The sequence below is a fragment of the Rhincodon typus genome, chromosome 1, assembly GCF_021869965.1.
Source record: "Rhincodon typus isolate 14 chromosome 1, sRhiTyp1.1, whole genome shotgun sequence".
NCBI lineage: Eukaryota > Metazoa > Chordata > Chondrichthyes > Orectolobiformes > Rhincodontidae > Rhincodon > Rhincodon typus.
This window is the reverse complement of record NC_063332.1, coordinates 21,040,736-21,048,737: the sequence shown is the minus strand read 5'-3', so window position 1 is coordinate 21,048,737 and position 8,002 is coordinate 21,040,736.

The window sequence follows — 8,002 nt, the reverse complement described above, 5'->3', positions numbered from 1 at the left end:
CCCCTTCCTAACTCCCTACCTACACTCACCTTTACTGGCTCATCCCCACCTCTTCAACCTGTTTGTTTCCTCTCCACCTATCCTCTCCTCTATCCCTCTTCTATCCGCCTCCCACTCTCTCCCTATTTATTTCAAAACCCCCTTCCCCTCTCCCTTTTCTGATGAAGGGTCTAGGCCCGAAATGTCAGCCTCTCTGCTCCTATGATGCTGCTTGGCCTGCTGTGTTCAGCCAGCCCTGCACCTTGTTGTCTCGGATTCTCCAGCACCTGCAGTTCCTACTATCGCAGACTGGTTGACTGCTTTGTGGAACATCTCCAGTCTATGTGCAAGCAGGGCTCTGACCTTCCTGTAGCCGGTCATTTTAACACAGCGTCCTGCTCGCCTGGCCACGTGTCTGTCCTCGGCATGCTGCAGTGTTCCAGTGAATCACAGTGCAAACTGGACAGACACATCTCATCTTCACGCTAGGCACTTTACTGCCTTCTGGATTTAATATTGAATACAACACCTTCAAATTATGAGCCACTTCTTCCTTTTCTTTTAGCTTGTTATCTTGTCCTCCCCTCCCCACATCCCAGTTGCTGTTCTTTCAAGTCTGGCAGGGGACATGCCATCGTTCTGCCATTCTCACAATCCGATCACTTAATCTGAACTATTAACAATTTTTCTCCACCAGAACCCTACACCCACTATCCCCACAGCCCCCCCAAACTATAGCATAGATGTTGTCCCCTTCACATTTCACTTCAGCTCTGATGAAGTGTCATCTGGACTCGAAACGTTAGCTGGCTCTCTCTCCATGGATGCTGTGTGACCTGCTGTGATCTTTAGCGTTTGTTGTTTTCAAAAAAGTTGGAATCGGGAGGGGCAGTATTTCAACGTGTACTTTTTTTTTCTGGACAAAAAAATGTCTGGAGAAACCTAGCTCTGGATTTATCTTTAGAATCATCACAGAATTCCTACACTGTGGGGGCAAGCCATTCAGCCCATTGAGTCCACACCAGCCCTCCGAAGAGCATCCCACCATACCCACCCTCCACCCGATCCCTGTAACCCTGCATTTCCCATGGCTAATCCACCTAACCTGCAAATGTTTGGACTGTGGGAGGAAACCCACGCAGACACAGGCAGAATGTGCAACCTCCACACAGACAGTAGCCCAAGGCTAGATTTGAACCGGGGTTCGTGGTGCTGTGAGGAAGCAGTGCCACCATGCCACTATCGTTAAATGAAGACTATGCTGTTCTTTGTGCATACAGGGAAGAGCAGGGGCCCTAGTGGACAACAGCTCTCATCGAGATAACAAGGTGTAGAGCTGGATGAACACAGTAGGCCAAGCAACATCAGAAGAGCAGGAAGGCTGACGTTTTGGGCCTAGACCCTTCTTCAGAAATTAGCATCTGCAGTTCCTACCATCTCTGAAACAGCTTTCATCTTCGAGTTTCATAGATATGATCATCATCAGCAAGGTACACCTCTGCAAATCCTTTCTGCCTTGAGTCACAACAATTCTGCTGGTATCGTTTTCCAAAGTTCCTTTTCAAACAACCAATCAATAACAGTTCTGCTTCCATTTTGGTTACTTTGGGAATAACATCCACCTCTTCAGCATCTCTAAGCTATTCACACAGCTTTCCAGGTTTTGAACCTTTTCACCAGCTCGCAAACTTCCTCCAAGATCTCCTTTCTCTTTTCTGACAAACAGAAAAAAAAACTAACCTTTTCCTGAGAGTGGTCTGCTTCTTCTCACAAGAATTCTCTGTGTTCATTATTCTGTCTCTGTCTCTATTCCCTGCGCCTATATCTGTGTATTGATCATCTTTACCCTCTAGCTACTGTGCATGTAGCTCTCCTTTATGTCAGCAGTTCTCATTTGTGTCAAGCCACACTGCATCCATATCTTAACTGATGGTATCACTTTCAGGTCATTAGTCACCTGGTTACATGTCGATCTTTGTAATTGATATTATCTCCTGAAAGTCATGATCAGACGTTCTTTAAAGCAATTACTGATTTTATAGACCTTTTAAATAAATTACATTGCTTTCTTGTTGGGATTGTTTCTGAGCCGAATATTGTCAGAGCTACTGAGGTAAAGTTCAATGTTTTGTTTCTATAATTCAATCAGAGGGTACTGCCGAGTCATGGGATGAAACAAAGCTCAAGAATGGAGCAAGGCCTGAGACTGGAGTGTGGTCTGAGGGATGAGCACAGCTGAGGATAGCATATGACCACAAGATGGTTATTAAATTTCAGGCCTATATTATTAGGACCTGAACTGTGTCCAGTCTACCTTAGATTAGCCTGAAAGGTGAAGGTGTATAAAACATTTGAAAAACAGGTGAAGCTGGCTTTCTCATTCTGACCTTTGTTTAAAAGTTCATTCACAGGATATAGATGTCATTGGCCAGGCCAACACTTGTAGCCCATCCTAATTGGCTTGTGCAATTATGGATGTGTTGTCCCAGTCGAATTCGTGTCCCTCCTTGTCCGTGTGTAGTGAGACAAGTGAGAATTGGTCGTCTCTCTTTGTGGTTAGTTGATGTTTGTGCATCCGTATTGCCAGTTTTCTTCCAGTTTGGCCTATGTAATGTTTCTCACAGTCCTTGCATGGTATTTTGTATATTACACCGGTTTTGCTGGTTTTGGGTATAGGATCCTTTACGTTCGTCAGTAGCTGTCACAGGGTGGTTGATGGTTTGTGGGCTACCCTGACACCTAGGGGTCTGAGTGGTCTTGTGGTCATCTCTGTAATGTCCTTGATGTATGGTAGGGTGACTAGTCAGTCTGGTCGTGTTGTGTCTTCTTATTGTTGCAGCAAGAGGGACACGAATTTGATTGGGACAACACATCCATAATCGCACAAGCCAAACAGAGACGTGTTAGGGAATTCTTGGAGACATGGTATTCTAACCGGAACTCTATCAACAAACACATTGAATTAAACCCTGTGTACAAACCACTGGGAACAGAACCGGAAGTGGTACTAAACATCCCAACAAACTGAGGCACATAAATAACAAGTGGGACAGAACACCAACATGTCACCAGAGGCGCACTGACCATGTTACCTAGTGGGGATCTGTATCTTCTGCCTGACAGAAGAGGTTGTAAGAGATCACTACCAGGTAGGATGGGTCTTTGATGATGTTGGTAGCCTTTCCTCAGCAGCAAGCCGTGTAAATAGAGTCCATGGATGGAAGGTTGGCTTCCGTGATAGGCTGTGCACACCACCTTCTGTAGTTTCTTACAGTCCTGGGCAGAGCAGTTACCGTACCAGGCCATGGTGCATCTGGACAGTGTGCTTTCAATGGTGAATCTGTAGAAGTTGGTGAGGGACCTTATGGACATGCCAAGTTTTCTCAACCACCTGAGGAAGAAGAGGCTGAGTTGTGCCTTCTTGACTGTCGCATTTACGTGGCAAGTCCCAGGTCAGGTTGTCAGTTATCATCCCCGGTCGACCAGACCAGGTAAGAATGGCAGATTTCCTTCCCTGAAGGACATTGGTGAACCAGATGGGCTTTTCCCGAGAATCAACAATAGATTCAATTAAGTCAAATTGGTGGGACTCGACTCCATGCTCCCAGAACATTAGCCTGGCTCTCTGGATTACTAGTCCAGTAACAATACCACTATGCCACAGCCTCCCTTCCAAAACACTGATATATTGCAGTAAACCTATGAGTGGTTTTCTCCATTAACAGAATGTTGCTGTCAAGCCAAAAAGACATTTTGACTACCGCATAAATGAGCAATGTAATCTATGAGTTCCAGTGCTGGAATGATGCCAAGTATAGAGGCCGTATGTCCAAATGATGGCCAGACCAAATTAAACAACATGTCCTGTTGACCATTTACAATGAGTAATATGCCGACCATGTTCAACCAGTCCTTGTTTGCATGCCTCAGAACAGTATGTCCACCATTTGATGTCATTCTGCTTTCGGACATCATTTATTAAGTAATCCAGAATATGCTAAGATTAAATTGGCAATCAATTTAAGATTATTAAATTGATTATCATTGTGATGCATTTGTGGAGTTTAGAAACTATGTATACTCATATTCAGAGTAATATTTTATGTAGGCAAAATGTATTTGGACGTATGTTTCACCTCTACATAAAAAAAGATCATGGAGACTGCCAATCACTGGTTCATGGCAACATCCTGACTAATCAGCATTTACTTGCCTGGTCTTAGTGCTAAAATTGCCAATTAACTGTCTTCTTGTCTCCTTTTAGCAAATATTTATGTTCTTTACTACCAAGCAATTATTCGAAGTACAAGGTCTGAGTTGTTAAATTTAAATCACACAATCCGAACAAAAAAAATTCCGTATTGCTATTTCAGAATGGTGAACTTTATGTGGAAAACTGAAAACAATACCCCAGTAAAAGTATACGTCTGTTAACACACTGCTTATGAGCTACATTTATAGTTGATGCTTCTGTGACCAAAATTAACTCTGAGAAATTTCCAGTCATTTCATAATGCCATTTATCTGTATATTCAACCTCCAATCCTGAAGATGCTAAGGAATGACATTGGACATGATTTGGGAAAGAAATCAGGTGGAATCATTTTGTTGACTGTCAGCTAACATTCTATTTCAATAAACCATCTTGTTCTCATACTAACATTTCTGTCTTGGGCTTGCTGCAATGTTCCAAAGAAGAACAACACAAGCTTGAAGAACAACACATGACTTTCCTCGTTGAAACTTTACAGCCTCTAAGACACATTATTGAATTCCACAACTTCGTAGCTTGACTATACGATGTCTGTCTGTCCTTCGTTATTCCTACATTAACCAACGACCTGTTCTGGACTTCCCACGTAAATGCGACAGTCATGAAGGCACAACAACGCCTCTTCTTCCTCAGGCGGCTAAGGAAACTTGGCATGTCCATATGGTGCCTCATTAACTTCTACAGATGCACCATTGAAAGCATACTGTCCGGGTGCATAATGGCCTGATACGGCAACTGGTCTGCCCAAGACCATAAGAAACTACAGAAGGTGGTGTGTACTGCCGAGACCACCACGGAAGCCAACCTTCCAGCCATGGGCTCTATTTACACAGCTCGCTGCCGCGGAAAGGCGGCCACATCATCAAAGACCCATCGCACCCCAATAATGATCTCCTGCAACCTCTTCCATCAGGCAGAAGATACAGAAGCCTGAACACATGCACAAGCAGGTTCAGGAACAGCTTCTTTCTGGCCATTATCAGACTGTTGAATGGACCCAGCCTCAAATAATGCAACCTGCAATGTAACCTGTATGCCTCTAAGTCTTTTTGATCTGTATATCCTTTGCTTGCTGTGAGCTGCCTGTACCACTTGTAAACACAGCTTTTCACTGTATTTCGGTTCATGTGACAATAAAATCAATCAATCAATAAAATCAATCAATCGACCAGCACCCCAAGACCCACCTCCCCACCACCCAAAAGCCTTGAGTTGTTTGTATACTTTGCTCTCAGTAGAGAGGACCCATTTTCACCCTTCCACACTTTAATTTACCCATTTCACATCACCATTTCAATACTTGGAGCAGCTCCTTTGTCTCTTGCACTGGACCTCCACATCATCTGTTCCCCTCATTCCTCCTCCTCCTCTGTCAAAAGTATAAAAAAACACCATTTTCCGATCACTTTCAGTTCTGAGGAAAAGTCATGTTGACTTCCTCTCAGTGAATGGATCTCAGTACAGAGCTGGGCAAATAACAGACAACAAATGCATTTGTTTTATATCCACACCCTTGTTCAACTTCACCCCAGATGACCTGACCCAAGTGTTTTTATTCAGCTTGGAGTCCAGAGCAATATGGTGAACCAAATGTATGTTTCTGATGTTAATCCCATTATGTTACATGCAGTCCCCTTCTCCCTGCACTGTAAATCCTTATTTGGAATATTATGTCTAATCTTGATCTACCCATCCATCAAAAGATAATGCGACTTCAGAGAAGAAGAGTGACAAGACCAATTTTCAACCTGAGAACTTTGAGCTAGGAGGATGCATTTTTTGTGTAATCCTTGGAAATTCAAAGAGACTGTAATCCAGATTATCAAAGGTTATCCAAATGATCTAGATTATAAACACTAGTTGACATCATGAAAAATTAATACTTGTTAACTTTGCTACTTTTGACCTCCATACTTTAGTGTATGACCCATTGGCCATGCGGTATTCAAAGAAAAGCATTGAGTTCTTCACTGTTCTGTCAATCTTCCTACTTCAACCAAAAACAGATTATTTGGATAACTGAATCATTTACTGTCTATGGGAGCATGGTCTGTACAAATCATGCAACTCATTTGCCCTAAAAATGGCAGTGAAAGCATTTTTGAGAAGGAAAGTGTGTTGAGACAAGCTGAGGGCATAAAAAGGTGCTATATACATGCATTTTACTTCATTAAGACAGAAAATTGAAAGCTACAATGTTTTCCTGGTGCAACTTAATATTTTATTTTTAATCAGCTGGCAAAGTAAAAGGTAGGAAGTAAAAATAGAGGAGCTGAATATGATTTAAATGGAGAAAGACTGCAGAAAGCTGCAGCAGAGAGCAATTTGGGGACCCTTTTGCATGAATCACGAAAAGTTAAGATACAAAATCAGCAGGTCAGACAATGGAATCTTGATCTTTATGTTAGAGGGAGTGGGACATAAAAATAGGGACATTTTGCTAAAACTATACAAGGCACTAGTCAGACCACAGCTGGAGTGCTACGAACAGCTTTGGGTCCCTTATCAAAGGAAAGATATACCAATATTGGAGGCAGTCCAGAGAAGGTTCACTAGGTTGATTCCAGGTATGGAGGGATTTTCTTATGAACACAGGTTGAGTAGATGGGGCCTGTATTCTTCTGAGTTTAAAAGAATGAATGGAGACCTTACTGAAATATACAAGATTCTAAGAGAGTTTGACAGGGTAGATGCTGAGAGGTTGTTTCCCCTTCTAGGAGAGTCTAGGACAAGAGAGCAAAATCTCAGGGTAAGGGGTTATACACTTAAGACAGATGAGAAGGAATTTCTTCTCTCAGAGGGCAGTGATTCCGTGGAATTCTTTACTGCAGAGAACTATGAAGTTGAGGTATATTCATGGCTGAAATTTGTAATCTGTAAGCGAAGTTGCATGAAAGGCTGGCAAGTGTCAGATGCCAATGCCACGGAGGGAGGGTGCATATGACCCCTGCCCATAGAGTGTAACCCTGAGAAGTTGATGCTGTGTATCCAACATGGAGGTGCAATGTGCAAGCAGTGAGCTAGAGCTGCCAGGTAACCATTTCGACTTTCATGTCAGGAATTTTCAGCATTAGGTATCTATCCAGCTGATGGTAAAACAGGAGGCTCGTTTTTTTTAATGCATTCACAAGGCGTGGGCATTGCTGACTACATCAGCCTATCATTTATTGCCGATCCCTATTTGACCTCAGGAAGGTGCTGGTGAGCTGCCACTTGAACCATGCAGTCCATGTGCTGCAAACCATTTAGGACTGAGATGAGGAGACATCTTTTCACCCAGAGAATTGGGAGCCTGTGGAAATTTCTGCCACAGAAAACAGTTAAGGCCAAAACATTGAATGTTTTCAAGTAAAAGTTAGACATAGTACTTAAGGTTAAAGGGATCAAAGAGTATGAGGAGAAAGAGGGAACAGGGTTGGATGATCAGCTATGATCATATCAAATGGAGGAGCAGGCTGGAAGGCCTGAAAGGCCTACTCCTCCTCCTTTTCTTTATGTTACTATGTTGGTAAACTCACAATGCCATTACAGAGAGCATTCTGGGATGTTGATGGTGTGTGACTTGGAGGGGAACTTGCAGGTGGTGATGTTCCCATGTATCTGCTGCCCTTGACCTTCTGGGAACAGATTGTGAGTTTGGAAGGTGATGTATAAAGATCTTTGGTGAATTTCTGCAGTGCATCTCGTAGATAGTACACATTACTGCTACTGAACATTGCTAGTGGAGGGAATGGATATTTATAGACGTGG